Genomic DNA, 23,127 nt, shown 5'->3' on the forward strand with positions numbered 1-23,127 from the left:
GAGGGTTTGGGAAGGAGAGAAGATAATTATCACTTTTGGCATTCTTTTTAAGATATTATTTGTAAAAGAATCAGTAAATTGAGATTGATATTACAATTATAATCGCAATATCACTTATTTGTGCCTTTTATATTTTGAGATTTTTGTCATCTATTGATTCCAAAGGGACTACTATGAAGTATTATTAGTTTCATTTTAGAACTGATGAATGTTAAATATATATATGTTATCCAAAGTCACTTCTGTAGTTTCTGGCAGGATAGGAATTATAAGTCTTTTAAAGGGCATTAAGTCTACTCTACCCCAGTCCTTTGGCTTGAATTTCATGATGTTTATTTATACATGCAAACATACATACATACATACACATATACATATAGGTACACATACACATACACATAAAACATCCGTACCTATATATTTACACAAACATACATACACACTTAATAAATATGCATACATGTATATATACACACATATTTTTATATATATATATACAATATGCACACATATTTATATATTCATTAATACATATAAAATGTATGCATGCATATTTACATATGCACAAACATATGCACGCATATATAAACATATATGTGCGATTCATGTGTGTATATATACATGCATACATATATACTGTCATGAATGTTTGTACATACACACATAATCACAAAAACAATTATACCAAATAAGTAAATTCCCAAGAAAATTTTCATCTCTAATAACAGATATACTCAGTATCTAAGAGTAATGCAAAGGGAGTTCAAAACTCAGTCAACTGAGGAGTCTACACTATGCTTGGTTTTTTTTTTCTCCCAAGTACATTTGCTGTACATTTAAAATATACTCAGAATAGTCCTTGTCAATTTTATAAAAATAGTGAAATGTCTTTTTATTTCTAGATTATAAGGGATAATTAAATTTTCCTCCCTAAAATATAAGGAGGAAAAATATTTTCTTCCCTTAAAAAATCATCTACAAAAAATAAGAGGAACTATATTATAAACGATGGAGAATCAAAATTAATGTCAGCTGTTGATCAGAGAAATGTAAATTAAGACAATTTGGAGGTACCACTACACACCTCTCAGATTGGCTAAGATGACAGGAAAAGATAATGATAAATGTTGGAGGGGATGTGGGAAAACTGGAGTGCTAATACATTGTTGGTCGAGTTGTGAAATGATCCAACCATTCTAGAGAACAGTTTGGACCTATGCCCAAAAAGCTATTAAATTGTGCATACCCTTTGGCCCAGCAGTGTTTCTACTGGGCTTATACCCCAAAAAGATCAGGGGAGGGAAAAGGACCCACATGTGCGAGAATGTTTGTGGCAGCCCTTTTTGTAGTGGCAAGAAACTGGAAACTGCATGGATGCCCATAGGTTGGGAAATAGTTGACTAAATTGTGGTATGGAAATGTTATGGAATGTTATTGTTCTGTAAGAAATGATCAGCAGGAAGATTTCAGAAAGGCCTAGAGAGACTCACATGAACTGATGCTAAGTGAAGTGAGCAAAACCAGGAGATCATTGTACACGGTAACAAGAAGACTATATGATGATCGATTCTGATGGACATGTTTCTCATCAACAATGAGATAATTCAGGCTGGTTTTAATGATCTTGTGATTAAGAGAGCCATCTGCACCCAGAGAGAGAACTGTGGGAACTGAGGGTGAACCAAACATGATATTTTCACTTTTGTTTTTATTTACTTGCTTTTTGTTTTCTTTCTCATTTTCCCCTTTTTGATCTGTTTTTTCTTATGCAACATGATAATTGTGGAGGTAGCTATAAAAGAATTGCACATGTTTAACATATTGAATTACTTGCTATCTAGAGAAGCAATTGGGGGGGAAGGGAGGGAGAAAAAATGGAACATAAAGTTTTGCAAGGGTGAATGTTGAAAACTATTTTTGTATGTATTTTGAAAATCTAAAACTAAAAAAAACAAAAACAACAATAACAACAACAACAAGAAAAATAAATAAAACTAGTGTCAGCAGTTCCAGAGAACTGAAGCTTTATAGCTCTCAGAAATTATAGAAGTTGTCTCCTCCAATTTTTTCATTTTATTTGCTGTTTTGTTCAGTCACATCCAATTCTCCATGACCCTGTTTGGGATTTTATTGGCAAAGTTACTGGCGCGATTTACCATTTTCTTCTCTTAGTCATATTATAGATGAGAAAATGGAGGCAAACAAGGCTAAGTGACTTTCTCAGGATCACACAGCTAGGAAGTGTCTGATACTATAAATGTGAGTTTTCCTGTCTGCAAACCCAGTGCTCCAGCATCTGTACCCCCTGGCTGTCCAGTCTTACCCATAGAGATGATAATTGAATCTATGGAAGCTGAAGCAAACAAAATAAGACTCAGGAAGGAACATTAGGGGTAAACCCATAGTTTGGGCCTATGATATGATAAAAGATTAAGAAAGATGATGGACAAATTACTTGTTTCCATTGATCCAAGAACAATAGTTCTTTCAGGTTATACCTTTTCAGTTTGGTGGAACCTTCAGAATGTGGGCTTCACCAAGAACTCAGGGCTACTTTTTTTCACATGAGAAATAAGAGTATTATGTAGAAATACTAACCTTAAATATCTATATAACCTTAAAATAGTTATATAAATTCCCTATCTTACCCTGGAGCTCCTCTCCCTACCTCATCATTACAATTCATTGGCTCTCTCTACCTCCCACATTTACTTGATATCCACATGATATTTATAAAAAAAGGAACAAGGTAGATAAATGTGGCAATCAAAGGATTTCAGCAGGAGATAATATCAGAACTGAACAGTGACAGAAACAAAGACTGCTGTTAGAACACTAAGGACTTTCAGGCCCTAAGAACAGTTGTTCAAAAGCACAGAAATAGAAGATTGAGGGTTGAGTTAAGGGAACCTCAAGTAGATCCATTTGGGTAAAACTTAGAGTATATATAGAAAGTAAACAATAAGGTGTAAGAAAATTTTAATAAGAAGACTGGAAATTAATCGTGAAGGGCTTTTAAATAACAAATATAAGAGCTGATACGCTGTGTTTCTCCATGATCAGAACTATCATTGGGTACTCTGAATATATATATATATTTTTTTCACCTTTTTCCATACATATTATGCTAGGTAAGCATGGTTCAAGGGAATTGACTTGAGATGGGCCACATGAAATTTCCCCAACAGTTTTTTTTATCTTTGACAGAGAGGCAATCAGGAAAGCCTGAAGAATGGCCAGGGTTTTTTTTTTCCCCCCTTCATGATTTTACATTCAGTTGTCATTCCCTGTGTACGATGACACAGCAGGTAATGATTCATCTGGGCTTTGGGGGCTTGCTTTTAGGTTTATGAAAGAGTCTACTTAAATTTGATGGCAGGGCAAGGTGACTGCATATTCATTCCGTGGCACAGTCATCCTAAATGTCAGTAATATCCCCATGGCATTTAGCAATAGAAATACAGGATTTGGTAGTTTTATTCAGAGGCAGCACTTGGAGATCCATTATTCATATATTTGATGACAAACATTCAGTATTTGTGAAAACAGCAAGAATTTGAAAAAAGTCTTTGGACCACACATGGACCCTTGGCATACTGGACCCTAAAACTATAGTTAAGACTACCAGAATAAACCATTGTAAAAGGAATTAATATAGGATATTTGCAAAACATATAGAGTATTGGTTTTTTTAATTACTGCTAATATAATGATTAGAATATAAGTCACAAAGCCTAGGTCTGTCAAAGAGAAGCAAATAACCTGCCCTCACACAAATATACAATGATAAGTTGGGGCAACCTTAGCTTTACACTGATGATGAAAAGGAATTCTCTAGAATATAGGTCCATTACAGGAAATGGATAAGATAATAATTCCATTTGTTATTTGGAATTTCAAATATTTAAGAATCCAAAGCAATCATTGAATAGTGCCTTCTGAAAGAAGGTGCTAAAAACAAATCTTTCCTTTGTTTTATCCCATCAGAACTATGAAGGACAAAAAGAAGGTTAAAAAATTCAGCTCCTTCCTTTCAAATCATCATTGGAATCTAGTTCAGATCAGATTATTCTCGATCAATTTTTAATCTGTGTTTGACTTATGTAGCGTGAATTGAAGAAGAGAATAAAAGTGGAACAAAAATGGTGGAAAGGAGAAGGCACAAAATCAGTACATGAATAATGACAAAGTGGGATCTACTTTAAGGAGATTGCTTTATAAGTGTAACCATTCTGGTCAAAGACTCTGAAAGTCTTCCCCTTACAACCTGTATTTTTGTGATGATAAATTGAGCCACTTTTTCCTCTCAAGTCTTACCTAGTCCTTATTGATTGAATGAGCATGGTCTTAAACAATCTGAGACCTGAGAATGACCTTCATTTAGAAAGATCAAGGTCACCCATTGAGTCTTGGACCATTATCAGTCATCTTGACCTTTCTTGCCACTGGATTTGGATGATTCTGGATCATGTCGAACATCTCTGTCCCATTCATTTCCAATTCAGACATAAGTCAAGACACCACAAAAAAAGAAGTTAAGGCTAGGCAAATATAAAACTCTCCTTATTGGCAGATTACTCACCAATCTGTGCCTATTGGAGGGAGGAAGTGACCATGATTTGGGGAGAAGAGAGATTCTTTTTTTTTCTCATTTCTGTCTTATGGAGAACACAGGTGTTTTCAAGCTTTCTTTGAGATTTTTTTCTATGTACATATTGGTGGCCTCCATATGTAAGCTTATTTTTAAAGTTTTTCTCTGCCCGTAAGAGCCTCTCCCAGAAGACATTTAAGTCTTACTCTGTTATATTTCCTGAAAGATATTCACTTTGGTGAACCTGTCTCCTAAAAATAATCAATTCACAGAATCACAGAATTCTGGAAAGTTGGAAGAAACTTCAGCTGCCATATACTCTAATTCATACACAAAAAAGAATCCCAATTGTAATTCTTAATAAATATTTATTCAGCACCTACTATGTTTCAGACAGTGTTAACAAAAGTGTCATCTAGAATTATGACTCAACAAGCATTTATCAAGTGGCCACCGTATAGCAGGGACTGCACTAAGTTTTCCAAATTGAACACAAATCAAACCAGTTCATTGCTCTCAATGAGCTTGTATTGTAGGAAGAAATAGAATATATTATACAGAAAAAAATCAATATTCCTTAAATATTCCAATTAAAACAAAATATTTTTAGAGGGTGGAGAGGAAAATACCAGGAAAGGATTAACAAAAAAATCATAATTTAATCCTGATGCACCTTGCATTCTACATTGACATAATCTTAGAGAAGGCAAATTTACCTCTACAACATAATAAAAAGCCATAGGATTTGTGTGAAGGTTATACAGCCTATCAGATTTATAATCTTGTTATACTCACTACTTGGTATTCATCTTGGAGCTGTGTTAACCTTTTACACACTTTTGCTTTTTTTTGGTGTCTTGTATACAGTGGGTACCAAATAAATACTGATTGATTTGATGTTGAGATTTTAAAAAAAAAATAATAGATTTGGTTCCAAGATAAACTCTGAAATCAGTTTGTAAAGAATAGCACCAGAAAAAGCACATAAAAGTGGAGTCTTGATTATGGTTTGTGATCTCCATACCTAGTCTTAACACAGACCCATCATTTTTTTTTCTGTTAGAAAATGATTGTTTTTGTTCTCCCCATCGTAGACTGTCTCTCTGTTTCAGAAAATTAAATTTCATGAAGCTCATTCTTAGAGATTGAACACTTTGTGCTAAAATAAATTGTTATAGGCTTCTTGTTTCTTTCAATAAATTAGAGCCAGAGGTTCAAGCCAAATGAACAAACACAAATTAGTTTTAGCGAGTGAATTTCTCCCCCAAATATAAGTATATTGAAGAGAACAATATATTGCATTCATCAGAAGACGTTTGCTACTGTATTTCATTAGAATGTGCTGTCAACCATTAATTCAAATTGCTTGAAAAAATATAATTCTTCATCAAACAAATGGGACAAAATGTAAAATCATTCATACCTACTTTCTTCTTGGAATACTGCTTCTGGTCATGGAGCAATCATAACTTGAAATGGAAAAAAGGCTGTTTTAAAAATATGGACATAGGATCCATTTTTGAGGTTCCCAGTTTGAGATTAAACAATATATTTTTTAGTAGCAATAACTTTGTCTTCCATGATAAAAGAAAAGCAGCATTTGTCCTAATTTCAGGTATTTGCTTCAATCTTATCAAATAATAAGAATTGTGCCTTACTTAATTACATAACTTATTCATAATTTTCACTCTGCACCATCCCACCAGTGAAATTGTTTTACAACCACTTTGCATATATTTTGCATTTTTCTTTGATTTCTGAGTTGTCAAAAATGCATAAAAGTGAATGCAATTTTTGGGAGGAGTCAGCAGTGTAAAGAATTTCATCATGGAAATTCCATTTAATACCTGTTTTACCCCAGACAAATTACTTAAATTGATGAGGGTTTCTGTTTCTTCCTCTGAAGAATCAAGTGGTTGAAGTAAATAACCTTTAATGACTCTCCGAGTTCCACAAGAGTGGAACCAAATGAGCAAGTCACATGGTAAGAACTAGGGAAAGGCTCCCATGTGTACTGATATCTTTCTATGTCAGAACAACATAAGGGAACAGGTGGATACCAGTGGAGAATGTATGGAAGAAAATAGAGAGGAAGCCAAGGGAATTTAGATCATGGGAGGAAATGATAAACTACCAAAGACAGCCATCCCTTTGAAGAGCTGAGAAAATAGCATATTTAATTTTCCATCTAAAGTTCCATATTTCCTAAGGAGAAAGGTGTTTAGGAATTATTTCAGTTGTATGTCTCTTCATTGTCTGGCACGGTGTCCAGCATACAACAGGGCTAACTTGTTATTATTATTATTGTTTATGTCTTGAAAGACAACCAGGACATCAGACAGGGGATTCCATGGCATGCAAGAAGATTAAATTTGAGGGAGGGAGGACAGTGCAGTCACTAGGCTCACTTGTCCTCCAGATTATCTGGATCCAGTGACCAATCAGATGACTGGGAATGGCTCTGGATGTAGTGGGAGACCTTAACCTATCTAAGCTAAAATCTTTAAGAGATTTCTGTTTGAGATAACTTCAATAAGTCCAGCAAATGCTTATTGAATGGATAAGCAAATACTAACAGTTTAAAAATCATAATTTGTATATACTCTATATTGCCTTAGAAAATAATATGCCTTATTTCTCCTTTGGGTGTAACTGACATAGACTGGACCATAGCTACCCATTTTCCTTTTGTTATAAATCAATTCCTTTTTGAACCACAAAGCATAATGTTTCTTACTTAAAACAATTCTCTGAGCAGATTTCAGAAAGAATTGGAATGAACCATCCACTGTCAACATACATTTATTTTTTGGTCTTGAGATGTAATTCTTTAGAGATTATGTACATTTTTCAATGATCCTTTAAAAAATAGTTGTTGACATTTATCCTTTACTGAACAAATTCATTCCACCCAATTCAGTTGCCAACTTTTGTGCTTAAAAAAAACCCAAATTTTCCACAGTCTTAAAAAAATTAAGAACACAGAATGAGGCAACCACATGTCAGAAGAGTTATGAACATATCTTTTCTTAGATTATATAACCTGGGAAGCCCTTAAAAAAATTGCAAACCCCAGAACTAGCTCTGAAAACGCCAGTAGAAAAACTGGAAAAAAATCAACAAACAACAACAGCATAAAATTCTAGTATGGTGACAGTAAAGATCAAGACACAAACTCAGAAAGGAAAAACAATGTCAAAATACTTAAAAGCAAGGCATTAAAGAAATAGAAAGTGAATTGGACACAAGCCCAGGAAGAATGTCAGAAAAGCTTAGAAAAGAATTCTACAACCCAAGAGAAGTAGAGGAAAATTGAGAAAAGAAATGAGAAGGATGCAAGAAAATTTTTTTTTTTTTTTACATTCTTTTTTTTTTTTTTTTTTTTAAATTTTTTAATTTAATAATTACATTATATTTACACTCATTTCTGTTCCGATTTTTTTCCCCTCCCTCCCTCCACCCCCTCCCCTAGATGGCAAGCAGTCCTTTATATGTTGGATATGTTGCAGTATATCCTAGATACAATATATGTTTGCAGAACCGAACAGTTCTCTTGTTGCATAGGGAGAATTGGATTCAGAAGGTATAAATAATCCGGGAAGAGAAACAAAAATGCAGATAGTTCACATTCGTTTCCCAGTGTTCTTTCTTTGGGTGTAGCTGCTTTTGTCCGTCATTTATCAATTGAAACTCAGGTCTCTTTGTCAAAGAAATCCACTTCCATCAAAATATGTCCTCATACAATATCGTTGTCGAAGTGTATAATGATCTCCTGGTTCTGCTCATTTCACTTAGCATCAGTTCATGTAGGTCTCTCCAAGCCTCTCTGTATTCATCCTGCTGGTCATTTCTTACAGAACAATAATATTCCATAACATTCATATACCACAATTTACCCAGCCATTCTCCAATTGATGGGCATCCATTCATTTTCCAGTTTCTAGCCACTACAAACAGGGCTGCTACAAACATTTTGGCACATACAGGTCCCTTTCCCTTCTTTAGTATTTCTTTGGGATATAAGCCCAATAGAAACACTGCTGGATCAAAGGATATGCACATTTTGATAATTTTTTGGGCATAATTCCAGATTGCTCTCCAGAATGGTTGGATTCGTTCACAACTCCACCAACAATGCATTAGTGTCCCAGTTTTCCCGCATCCCCTCCAACATTCATCATTATTTTTTCCTGTCATCTTAGCCAATCTGACAGGTGTGTAGTGGTATCTCAGAGTTGTCTTAATTTGCATTTCTCTGATCAATAATGATTTGGAACACTTTCATATGAGTGGTAATAGTTTCAATCTCATCCTCTGAAAATTGTCTGTTCATATCCTTTGACCATTTATCAATTGGAGAATGGCTTGATTTCTTATAAATTTGAGTCAGTTCTCTATATATTTTGGAAATGAGGCCTTTATCAGAACCTTTAACTGTGAAAATGTTTTCCCAGTTTGTCGCTTCCCTTCTAATCTTGTTTGCATTAGTTTTATTTGTACAAAGGCTTTTTAATTTGATGTAATCGAAATTTTCTATTCTGTGATCAGTAATGGTCTCTAGTTCATCTTTGGTCACAAATTTCTTTCTCCTCCACAAGTCTGAGAGATAAACTATTCTATGTTCCTCTAATTTATTTATAGTCTCGTTCTTTATGCCTAGGTCATAGACCCATTTTGATCTTATCTTGGTATATGGTGTTAAGTGTGGGTCCATGCCTAATTTCTGCCATACTAATTTCCAATTATCCCAGCAGTTTTTATCAAATAATGAATTCTTTTCCCAGAAGTTAGGGGCTTTGGGTTTGTCAAACACTAGATTGCTATAGTTGACTATTCTGTCTTGTGAGCCTAGCCTTTTCCACTGATCCACTAATCTATTTCTTAGCCAATACCAAATGGTTTTGGTGACTGCTGCTTTATAATATAATTTTAGATCAGGTACAGCTAGGCCACCTTCATTTGATTTTTTTTTCATTAATTCCCTTGAGATTCTCGACTTTTTATTGTTCCATATGAATTTTGTTGTTATTTTTTCTAGATCAATAAAATATTTTTTTGGAAGTCTGATTGGTATAGCACTAAATAAATAGATTAGTTTAGGGAGTATTGTCATCTTTATTATGTTCGCTCGGCCGATCCAAGAGCACTTAATATTTTTCCAATTATTTAAGTCTGACTTTATTTGTGTGGAGACTTTTTTATAATTTTGCTCATATAATTCCTGACTTTCCTTTGGTAGATAGATTCCCAAATATTTTATGGTATCAACAGTTATTCTGAATGGAATTTCTCTTTGTATCTCTTGCTGTTGGGTTTTGTTGGTGATGTATAAAAATGCTGAGGATTTATGGGGATTTATTTTGTAGCCAGCTACTTTGCTAAAATTATGAATTATTTCCAATAGCTTTTTGGTAGAATCTCTGGGGTTCTCTAGGTATACCATCATATCATCTGCAAAGAGTGATAGTTTGGTTTCCTCATTGCCTACTCTAATTCCTTTTATATCTTTCTCGACTCTTATTGCCGAGGCTAGTGTTTCTAATACGATATTAAATAATAATGGTGATAGTGGGCAACCTTGCTTCACTCCAGATCTTACTGGGAAAGGTTCCAGTTTTTCCCCATTGCATATGATGCTTACTGATGGTTTTAAATATATGCTCCTGACTATTTTAAGGAAAAGTCCATTTATTCCTATGCTCTCAAGTGTTTTTATTAGGAATGGATGTTGGATTTTATCAAATGCTTTTTCTGCATCTATTGAGATGATCATGTGGTTTTTGTTTGTTTGGTTATTGATATAGTCAATTATGTTAATAGTTTTCCTGATATTGAACCAGCCCTGCATTCCTGGTATAAATCCTACTTGGTCATAGTGTATTATCCTGGTGACAATTTTCTGTAATCTTTTTGCTAATATTTTATTTAAGATTTTAGCATCAATATTCATTAGGGAGATTGGTCTATAATTTTCTTTCTCTGTTTTCAGCCTACCTGGTTTAGGTATCAGTACCATATCTGTGTCATAAAAGGAGTTTGGTAGGACTCCTTCAATCCCTATTTTTTCAAATAGTTTATATAACATTGGAGTTAATTGTTCTTTAAATGTTTGGTAGAATTCACATGTAAATCCATCTGGTCCTGGGGATTTTTTCTTAGGGAGTTGATTGATAGTTTGTTCTATTTCTTTTTCTGAGATGGGACTGTTTAGGATATTTACTTCTTCCTCTGTTAGTTTGGGCAAGCTGTATTTTTGGAAGTATTTTTCTATTTCATTTAAGTTGTCGAATTTATTGGCATAAAGTTGGGCAAAGTAACTCCTAATTATTGCTCTAATTTCCTCTTCGTTAGTGGTGAGTTCTCCCTTTTCATTTTTAAGACTAACAATTTGATTTTCCTCTTTCCTTTTTTTAATCAGATTTACTAAGGGTTTGTCTATTTTGTTGGTTTTTTCATAGAACCAACTCTTAGTTTTATTAATCAATTCAATAGTTTTTTTACTTTCAATTTTATTGATCTCACCTTTTACTTTTAGAATTTCAAGTTTAGTGTTTGACTGGGGGTTTTTAATTTGTTCCTTTTCTAACATTTTTAATTGCAAACCCAATTCATTGACCTTCTCTTTCTCTATTTTATACAAATAGGCCTCTAGAGATATGAAATTTCCCCTTATTACCGCTTTGGCTGCATCCCATACATTTTGGTATGATGTCTCATTATTATCGTTTTCTTGGGTGAAGTTATTAATTATGTCTATGATTTGCTGTTTTACCCAATCATTCTTTAGTATGAGATTATTTAGTTTCCAATTATTTTTTGGTCTACTTCCCCCTGCTTTTTTGTTGAATGTAATTTTCATTGCATCGTGGTCTGAAAAGGATGCATTTACTATTTCTGCCTTACTACATTTGAGTTTGAGGTTTTTATGTCCTAATATATGGTCAATTTTTGTATAGGTTCCATGAACTGCTGAAAAGAAAGTGTATTCCTTTCTGTCTCCATTACATTTTCTCCAGAGATCTATCATATCTAGCTTTTCTAGTATTCTGTTTACCTCTTTGACTTCTTTCTTATTTATTTTCTGGTTTGATTTATCTAATTCTGAGAGTGCAAGGTTAAGATCTCCCACTATTATAGTTTTACTGTCTATTTCTTCTTGCAGCTCTCTTAGTTTCTCTTTTAAGAATTTAGATGCTACCCCACTTGGTGCATATATGTTTAATATAGATAGTGCTTCATTATCCATGCTACCCTTTAGCAAGATATAGTGTCCTTCCTTATCTCTTTTAATTAGGTCAATTTTTGCTTTAGCTTGATCTGAGATCAGGATGGCTACCCCTGCTTTTTTGACTTCACCTGAAGCATAGTAGATTTTGCTCCAACCTTTTACCTTTAACCTGCATGTATCTCCCCGCTTCAGGTGTGTTTCCTGTAAACAACATATTGTAGGATTCTGGCTTTTAATCCATTCTGCTAACCGCTTCCTCTTTATGGGGGAGTTTACCCCGTTCACGTTTATGGTTAGAATGACCAATTCTGTATTACTTGCCATCTTGTTAACCCCGGTTTATGCTTTCCTCCCTTCTTTCCCCTTTCCCCCCCTTCCAAGTATTAAGCTTGTGAGCACCCCTTGCTTCTCACAGCCCTCCCTTTTTAGTATCCCTCCCCCCTCCTTAGAGTTCCTCCCCCTATCTTACCCCTTTCCCTCCCAGTTCCCGTATTCCCTTCCCCTTAGCTTATTCCTTCCCTTTCCACTTTTCCCTTCTCACTTTTCAATGAGATGGGAGAAGTTTCACCATAGATTGAATATGTCTTAAGATTTTTCACTTAAAGCCAATTCTGAAGGCAGTAAGATACCCACTATATTCATCCCCCTCCATTCTTTCTCTCAGATATAATAGGTTTCCTATGCCTCTTCATGAGATGTACTACCCCCACTTTACCCTTTTTCTGGTACAATGTCCTTTCTACATCAATTTCTAGAACAAGGTATACATGTATTCTTTATACATCTATATAGTCAAAATATAGTTCCCAAGATTAATCTTTACCTTTTTAGATTTCTCTTGAGTTCTATATTTGTAGATCAAACTTTTTGTTAAGTTCTGGTTTTTTCATCAGAAATAGATGAAATTCGCTTACTTCGTTGAATGTCCATCTTCTTCCCTGGAAAAAGATGCTCATTCTCGCTGGGTAAGTTATTTTTGGTTGCATACCAAGTTCCTTAGCCTTTCGGAATATCATATTCCAGGCCCTTCGATCTTTTAATGTGGATGCTGCCAGATCCTGGGTGATCCTTATTGTGGCTCCTTGATACTTGAATTGGGTTTTTCTAGCCGCTTGCAATATTTTTTCTTTCACCTGAGGGTTCTGGCATTTGGCCACTATATTCCTTGGTGTTTTGATTTTAGGATCCCTTTCAGTGGGTGATCGATGAATCCTTTCAATGTTTATTTTTTCCTCTGTTCCTATGACTTCTGGGCAGTTCTCTTTGATAATTTCCTGGAAGACAGTGTCCAGGCTCTTTTTTTCATCATGTTTTTCTGGGAGTCCAATGATTCTCAGATTGTCTCTCCTGGATCTGTTTTCCAGGTCTGTTGTCTTCCCCAGAAGGTATTTCACATTTTTCTCCATTGTTTGATTTTTTTGGATTTGCTTGACTGATTCTTCTTGTCTCCTCGAGTCATTCAATTCCACTTGTTCAATTCTGATTTTCAGTGAAGTATTCTCTTCACTCACTTTTTTAAAATCTTTCTCTAATTGTCCAATTGAGTTCTTTTGTTCTGTGGAATTTTTTTCCATTTCGCCAATTTTGTTTTTTAGAGAGCTGTTTTCTGTTTCCAGTTCACTAATCCTATTTTTCAAGGATTTTACTTCTTTATCCACTCTCTCTTTAACTTTCTCCAGGCTCTTTTGCCAAGCCTCCCTCTCCTTTTCCCAAGCCTCACTCTGCTTTCCCCATTTTTCTTCTAGCTCCCTTGTGAGAGCCTTTTTAATCACTTCTATGAGGTTCATCTGTGCTGAGGAACAGCCGATCTCCTCCTTTGGGGAATCACCTGGGGACTGCCTGTTTTTAGTCTCCTCAGGATTTAGAGTCTGCTCTCTATCTGTATAGAAGCTGTCAAGGGTTAAAGTCCTCTTCAGCTTCTTGCTCATTCTGTCTATTAATCAGAGACAAACTACCAAAGAAAAACAGAAAAAACTGGAGTCTTTCTTTGGGGGGGGGGGCTGGGTGTGTTATCGAGCTTCCTCTACAGACTGCAGGGGGCAGCAGTGAGGCACTAGCAGGACTGTGCTGCGCCTGCGCTCTGAGATCCCAGAGCGTGCTGAGTCACTGAGGGGGGGGAAGGGGGGGGCGGCCAGGTCCTGAGAGACTCCAGCTGTTTGCGGTTGTGTTCTTCAGCCCCGGTGTTTTTAGCTTCTCTGCTGGGCTGTTGACTTGCTGCAGGTTCCAAACCTGTAGCGAAGCTCTCCCCGCAGAGACAGCTGCGATCACTCCCCACCCCCTCTCCAGTCTGCTCCCGTGCCCTCACTGCCGCTGCCCGCCGCCTGTGCCCGATCTAAAACCGCCCCAGCCCTCCAGTAAAGACAGACCTTTCTTGGCGGATCTCAAGGATGGCTTCTCTTGGTAACTATTTGTGGGTTTTTTTCAGTCAAGCATTGATTCAGAGGCTTGTAATGAAGTGGATAGTGAGAGAAAGCGCGGAGCTTATGCAACTGTGAGCCTCCTCTCCGCCATCTTAACCGGAAGTCCAGGATGCAAGAAAATTATGAAAAGAGAATGAACCATTTGGTAAAAGAGGCTTCAAAAATACTGAAGAAACAAGTACCTTATAAAGCAGAATTGATCAAATGGAAAAAAGGTACCAAAAAATCCATCAATTTGGGAATGACTGAACAAGTTGTAGTATATGATTGTGCTAAAATAATTTTATTATATAAGAAATGATAAGAAAAATGATTTCTGAAAAACTTGAGAAGTCTTACATGAATAGACACAAACTAAATTGGCAAACCCAGGAGATTATTGTTCACAGTAACAGCATTATCATAACTATGTATGACTCAGCTATTATAATTACAATGATTCAAAACAATTTGAAAGGACTTATGATGAAAAATGCTACTGTCTTTAGGGACAGGGAAGAGGGTGAGGAACTAATGGAGTTTGAGGGCAGATTGAAGTATAAATACTTTCACTTTCTTATTTTTTTCTTCCTTTTTTTGCAACATGGCTAATTTGGAAATATTTTCTCATAATTTCACATGCATAATTAATATCACATTTACTTCTTGCTTTCATAATGAGTACGGGAGGAGTGATAAGGAGAGAATTAGGAATTGAGAAACTATTTTTAAAAATGATCTCGTGAAAATAAAGGGCAGTTTAAATGTGATAATTAAATCAAATGACAGAAATCAAAACTATGAAAACATAATAATTTTATTTGTTATTCAAAGATAATAATTATGCTACTCATTTCCAATTACTCTTAAAATGACATATTCTTTATCAAAATATAAGCTTCATATTAAGTTATTTTTCAATGGTAAGTTCACTTCTTGAAAGAGTTGCTATAATAATTAATAATGATAGTGAAGAAAAATTTAATATGTAATTAACTATTAGGTATTAATATGTATTAATTAACTAATAATTAACCATTAACTGTCCTGAAAATTAAGGATATTAAAAAAAGGTAAACCCTGATCTCCAGGAACTTAAATTCTGAGGAGGGAGAGACAAAACACAAATAATTATGCACATATAAGCCATATGCAATGTAAATAAGAAGAAATCCTAGAGGGGCAGCTAGGTGGTACTGTGGATAGAGCACCAGCCCTGAAGTCAGGATGACCTGATTTCAAAACTGATCTCAGACACTTAAAGCTTCCTAGCTTTGTGACCCTGGGCAAGTCACTTAACCCCAATTGCCTCGGGGAAAAAAAAGTAATCTTAGAGAGCCAAGTTTTATTCTTTGCATTTTTACTGTGAGCACATAGTTCAGTATCTGCCACAATTAGGTGCTTTATCAATGTTGGTTGATTGACTAGTTGATAATGACAGCATTTTTCTGATTTTAAAAACGACAATAACTGCAAGCAACACCATGTTTTCATACATATCCTTAGTGTACATTATCTCCTTTGATTATTGCAATGATCAGATAAAAATTATTGTTTTTGTTTTGTTTTGGAATGGATTTTCTGATAGATCTACACAGGTTTTCTTTTAAAATACATACTGGCTTGTTGTAAAAAATTACAGTTGCATTTGTAATCATGAAGTCTGAGTTTTAGTTCTATCTCTAACATGAACAACCAAGCAAAAGCAATAATTTTCCAATAATTATTTTTCCTGAGGGCTCTTCCATCTTTTGCCTTGAACTACAGATCAAAAAGAAAGCTAGAACTATAAGTTAGTATATGTGACTTAGTACATGTAACTTAGAATAGTCGCCTTTCTAAACCTTTTAGATGTACCATTTACCCATAATGAAATATCTCAGGTGATCATGCTCTTCTGTAAATTGAAGGCAAAAAGTCTATAAGAGTCTGATTATTTTTGGATTGCTCACATTGTACTGAAAAATTTTCCCCTGCCTTTAAAGAGAAATCTGAAATATGAGAAATATTGATGCTAGACCATTTGGGATTAGTAGAATGTTATAGTGGAAATAGAGAAAGATTTAAAACAAGGTAATCTAGGGATCATTACCCTGACGCTACTATTTTTACTACTTTGAAAAAGGGGGAAAGAGAATTGATTATATAGTGATTATATTCCAAGAACTGTGCTAAATGTTTTAACAAAAATTGTCTTGTGTAATTTTGGTTTCATTTCCTTTATATTAAAAGGTATTTTTCTTAGTGAACTGCAGAATTTGTTATTTGCTTTGTTTGTGCTTTGTTTTTCTGGAGGTGATTAGTGAATTCTTTCAACTGACATTGTTTACCGTGTTCATTACTTCCAGGAATATTTCTTGTGGTGTGTGTGTGTGTGTGTGTGTGTGTGTGTGTGTGTGATCAGGTAGAGAGAGGAGACAGATTGACAGAGACAGACAGAGAGACAGAGACAGAGATAGAGACAGAAACATTCAGAATTATTCTACATATATACATATATATATATGCATATATATATATGCAGCTAACATCCTCCTTCATATTTATTTTATAGTTAATTTGGGTATTCTTAATAGTCAAAATGACTTATTCCAAGTTGCTCTTAAAACAAATTTTCCATAACTATACAATATTCTCTTGGTTCTGAGCATTTCACTCTTCATTATTTCAAACAAGTCTATTCATGTTTTTCTAAGATCACTGAATCCATCATTTCTTATAGTACAGTAGTATTCCATCAGAAACATATACTACAATTTGTTCAATCATTTCCCACTTGGTAGATATTCTTGAAGTTGCTAATTCTTTGCCATCACCAAGAAAACTGCCATAAATCTTGAAGGATCTAGAGGTTCTTTTCCTTTTGCCTTTATTTAAGAAGGTTCCAAGGTCAACCTTTATTTCTAAGAAACTGTAATTCTTCTGCTTAGTATCCATCATGCCCCTTGCCTCCTGTTAAAATCTGTCCTCTCCTCACCACCCCAGCTCAGCTTTTCAGCTTCCTTTTTCCCATAGGATTGTAAATTCCTTGAAGTCAGGAATTATCTCTTTTTCACATTTGTATTTCCAATGTTTAGGTGAGAAATTTATTAACAGTTTAATAACTGCCTTTTCCTCTAATGCTCACTTTTTGACTCCTTCCCTTTTATTTGTGGTTTCCCTGGGGGTTGGACTATAGCCTCTTTCCACTCTGGACATTTCAAGTTTCTTAAGCCTTATTCACTATCCTAAGTCACTTAAGGTGAAGTAAGGGAGAGGAGGAATACAAAACTGTCCCTGGATGGATTTTAGGCTTTTCTCCCTCAGACTAAATGAAGAGCTACAAATCCAAATTTTGTAACCTGATTTTTTTCTGTTCCTCTGTTTTTAGAATGATTTTTCTTGCCCCACATAATATACTCAGTTTTCTGCCAACCAGAGCAAGCTTCTTCCTTTAGCTTTTCTCCAAAAGAAGGTATGTGTGGAGAAATGGAAAGATTTGTGTCCTATTGCAAGCAGTTTGACTTGTGTGGTCCAAACTCTAATTCCAAGTATGACTCAAACCCTAATCCCAAAGATGATGGAGAGTGGGTGACAAGGGATGGATATGAGGTTAAGAATTAACTTTATTTGTTCATTGAATTGTCACCACATTAATGTCTTTAGAATCCTGTGGAGACTATGAAAATGGATTCAATTACTTTAGTTCCCACATAGTTCCTGATTTAAAGAGTTTGGGGAGGTTGTAAGGATTTGAGAAAATATTATCTTGTTGGTCCCATGACCTGGAAGTTTGCAAGTTACCTATGTGACCTTGAGTATGTTATTTTAACTCTCTAGGTGACAGTTTCCTCATTTAAATTCAGAGGATTAAGCTAGGTATTTCAGCTCAAAACCCTTTTATGTTCCATAATACTAAATTCATTTTCCTTGAAAAATGTCAAAATTCAGAAAGAAAAGAAAGAGAGAAAGATCTAAATTATTTCCTCCCTAAAGATAATAGGATCTTATATTTAGAGCTACAAAAGACCTTAGAGGTCATTCAATCCAACCTCCTCATTTGCCATATAACTATGTTACTTATTTCAAGAAGATTTCTAAGGAGGAAACGATTACTTTAGAAATCATATGAATCAGATAATATAAAATGTTAAATGGCTTAGAGCTATTTGTTCTATTCTGTTTATTTCACATTTACCTTAATCCTAGGTAATTTGAGTGGAAAAATAACTTAAGCACTTATTATGTACAAAATACTGTGCTTTGGGGAATATACATAGAAAACAAAGAAAACTGCTGTTTTCTAGGAACTTACTTTATGATGGGACAAGTAAATAAGTTTAATAGAAAAAAATCCTATAGACTTTAGCTCTCAGAGACAAAACAGATGGAACTATCTCTTCTTCGATGATCTTTCTGATGATAAAAATCATCCCAAGATTTCTGAACGTTTCAAGAGATGTTAACTCACCCTTTTACCGTGTCAACTCTAGAGTCAATCTGGAAATATTTAATAGGACAAATGGATTCAGATCATGACCTGGCTACTTAGCATATATGATACTATGCAAACCATTTGATATCTATGATTTAATCTCCTTATCTTTAATTTGGAGGGAAAAGTGAATTCATATTCCACACTAGATATATCATCCTATGACACATGGGAATTAGGGAACTGAAAATTTTCACAGTATAAAGGACATATTATTTCATTCATTATTTCATTATAGTTGGAAATTGAATCAAGGCTTATTTTATGAATTTAGTAACTGAAAAATATGGCTAAAAGTCATCAGTAGTAGCATAGAAGTTTGAAGACACATGGTTATGGAATATTGGCTTGGACTGCTAATTGGCATTCTCCCATTTTGGATTTACTCTGAATGCTGTCAGATGTTCAAGGAACACCTTAATTGACCTTGTTCCAAAGGTTGTCATTAATTCTGTGAAGTAAAAATGAGTTCAAAGCACTTTCATAAGAATCCAGAATCTCAGAAGTTCAGAACTGTTAGCTAAATAGCTAATGAGCTAGAGACATACTTACCTACCTACAGATAGATATTACAAACAAATTCACTGCTTATACTGAAAATAATTCATTATTGTATTCCAAATGGTTGAGGCAGCTCATAACTCTTATGCATGAATTATTGTGGCATTTTTTTCTCAATGGTGTCCTATTTACTTTTCCCCCTTTCTTTTTTTTTATATAATTGATACCATTTTGGCATGATCCCTGCATAAATCCCTGTTGATTTGTATTTCTATAATTGACATAACTGAAATTTGTGTTATTTGTACTTACTTGTATTTCATCTAATTATGTACCTTTCAGGTGGTCATTTGTATTTAATCTTGCGTATTTTTGTTAATTCCCTGTAGAAATTTTAATCAATATTTCATGGTATCAAATGCATATTTTTTGTATTCAGTTATTTTGTATATAGTGAAAGATTTCTGGTGTATACTACAAGGTGCTATTTAAACCTGTTTTCTAATTGCTCTCCAACTAATTCAACCACTATGCAGTCTATAACTACATACCTCTTTGCTAAGGCAGTTGTCTTTTATTTCTGATATTTCTTTGTTTAAAATATTTATTTCTCTTTTTTAGATAGATTTCCAATTATATAGGTTGAGATATGCATTCTATGAGAGTTTAATATGTGTGTTGTCTTTTGTTAAAAAACACTTTTTTCTATACCTTTTAAGTACTAATTTTCCATTAATATATATTTTATTATAATAATAGTTTTCCTAATATTGAAGCACATTCCTTATATAAATTCATGTTAATCAGGATGGCAGTTTGAAAAGATTTATTTCTATAATATCTTTACCAGTATCAAATTTGGTACTTTTTTGAGTAAATATATTAATCAACAATGTTATTCTATTGTCTTGTTCTGCTTTATCCTTTTTTTGTTGGTCCATCAAGATAGTATTGGGCCACTGAAAGAATTTATATTGTTTTTTTTCTTTTTATTGGAAAAAATGTAACATAGCATATGGATCATGTACTTATTCACTTACACATTTATTTATTTGTTTGTTTGTTTTTTGCCATAACCGGTTGAAATTGAGGTACTATCAATTTTTTATTATCAGATTTTCATGGTTCTATTACTCAAAACAGTAAGCTTTCTTCAGAATCAACTAATTATAAGAAATTTTGCCACCATACACATTGACTCAATCTTTAATCTACAATACTTTTTCAGTTCTCTCAGTTGTGTCCCTTTTGGCAGAATGGCTGCAGAATATAACAGTTAACTCCTCCCAAAGTCTTTTTTGAGAAGTCTCAGAACTTTGCAGATAACTCCACTTTCTAACTGCAGCTCTACTTGGTTTCAATTCCACAGAAGTTTATTGATGCACTCCACAATTAATATTGCATGTTGCTATTCCCATAAGATTTTAAGGTATTTTAGAGCAAAGTTATAATTTGTAACTCCAGTACTCAGCACAGCACACACTGGTGGTACATGGTAGGTTCTTGGTAAATATTTATTGAATTGAATTGGAATTGCTTATGAATCAGTCGTCTTAGAGTTTTGTTCTCTCCCTTTCTGGATTATTTTATTTCTTTTTTGTTTGCTTTTATAACTGATTTCTCGATTTCTTTTTCTGTTTGGATTATTTTTTAAGTTATCTCATAGTTTTTTTCTAATTTTGTTATTGTTATTCAATTATTTTAATCTTGCCCAATTCTCCTTGACCCCATTTGGGGTTTTCATGGTGTACTCCAGTGTTTTGCCACTTCCTTTCGCAGGTCATTTTATAGATGAGGAAACTGAAACAAACAGGGTTAAGTGACTTGCTTAGAGATAAACAGCTAGTAAGTATCTGAAACCAGATTTGAACTCAGATCTTTGTGACTCCATGCCTTATGCCTTATCCATTAGAATACCTAATTGTTAATAAAGGTATAGTAAATATTTGTCATGATTTATTCATTTTTAGATAAATGCAATTTAAAACTTCTCTGTGGTACCACCTCACACCTATCACATTGACTAAGAAACAGGAAAAGATAATGATACATGTTGGAGGGGATGTGAGAAAACTGGCTAATACATTGTTGGTGGAGAAGTGAAATGATCCATTCATTCTGGAGAGTGATTCGGAGCTATGTCCAAAAGGGCTTTAAAATTGTGCATAGCCTTTGATCTAGCATCCCCAAGAGGTCATAAAAGAAGGCTCCACATGTGCAAACATGTATCAGCTCTTTTTGTGGTGGCAAGGAATTGAAAATTTAGGGGATGCTCATCAGTTGGGGAATGGCAGTCTATAAGCTTTCCTGTTGGATGGAGAATCCTTGGCCAGAACCATTGCAGCCATACTTTGTATGTCAGCTCATTCTCTGACTTACCTTGATCTACTGCCTTCCCTTTGCAACTCCGCTCTATGATTTATCTTCCTTTTCAGAATGAAAGTTCCTTGAAAAGAGGGACCCCCTTGCATCTCCATTGTTTTGCATCTCCATTGTCAACACAATAAGTGACATATAGTTAATATTTAACCCAATCTCTATCTATCTGTATATCTGATTGAACCAAGACTTGGTCATCCTTATGAAGGTCCCATTTACAGTGCTCCTAAGTTTTGGTAAAATATTAATATCACTACTTGCCATATGAAATCTTTGTTCTGATATATAATTAAGCAAAATCTTGTATTTTTAGTGATCTTAATTTCCCCCCTGAATGTCACACCTTTTGAAAGTGAGTTTCACGTAATAAATAGCAAACAAGAAAAAGCAGATTTTGAATCCCATTTCAGATACATAATATACTTTAAAACTTTGGTCACATTATTTTGCCTCTCAATTTTCTAGCGTATATTGGTATCTAGTTATATTGGTAGGGCTAGTTGTCTCATCTGAGAGTTTCCTATGTTCTGTCCCTCCAGTCCTTAACTTTTTTAATTCCCATTCCTCTGGCATTACATTAAAATATATTGCTTTTAATCAATCTCATGAAAAAAAAAATTCTGGATATTTTTGTCTCTCATCCTCCATTCTGAATTTAAACTTCTCTAGTTTAGCTCAGCAATTCTCTGGCCAAGAAAATTCTTCCTTGTCCTGAAATATAATTCATTCCTAATAAGAATTTTCCCCACCCCTCTATTCTGATATATGAAGCCATGGTTCAAAATATCAAATACTGCCCTTCACCACAATCTACTTAGCCAGATGTTCACTTCCCATATTTCTCTTTCATTTCCAAAATCCCAACCTTCATTTGGCAGAAGAGAGAAAAACACCACCTGTCTCCCTCAGTCCTCCAATGTCCTCCTCAGGACCTCAAAGTCATTAAAATGTTTTCTAGATTTCTTATTGAAATATGCTTTTCTTATTTAAATATGATTCACCTCACATTACACAGTCATCTAAAGGTTTGGATATGTCCTCCATGAAAGATAGGATAAATCACAATTAGCAAGCCATATCTACATATACCATGCTTGACAAATAATCTTCAAGTATTATTCTGTGTCTCCCTGCTTTAGCTAGTCAAAGTTTTCTTTACTATTACATCAAAAATCCAGTAATTAGAATTTTTCTTTTTCTATTTGCCTTTGGTTTGTGTGATTGGCAAAATCTAACCTATGGTGATTGGATTTTAATTCAGAGGACATGGTTTGAATTTCTGATTCTGCCACAAGTGTGACCTCGGTAAATGATTTGGACTGTGACTATTCCTGAATTAATTTATCATAAAAATGAAAGGGGCAATTAGGAGGCTTAGTAAATAGAGTGCCAGCCCCAGAGACAGAAAAATCTCTTCTTCAAGATCTTTTTCTTGAGAAAAGATCTCAAATCTTACCTCCAACATGTATTTTGCTGTTTAACTCTGGCCAAGTCACTTAACCCTGTTTACCTCAAATTGGATCACAAAGACTAAAGCTACAACAATACTTGTAGA

This window comes from Antechinus flavipes, chromosome 3 (genome assembly GCF_016432865.1).
Source record: "Antechinus flavipes isolate AdamAnt ecotype Samford, QLD, Australia chromosome 3, AdamAnt_v2, whole genome shotgun sequence".
Taxonomy (NCBI): Eukaryota; Metazoa; Chordata; class Mammalia; order Dasyuromorphia; family Dasyuridae; genus Antechinus; species Antechinus flavipes.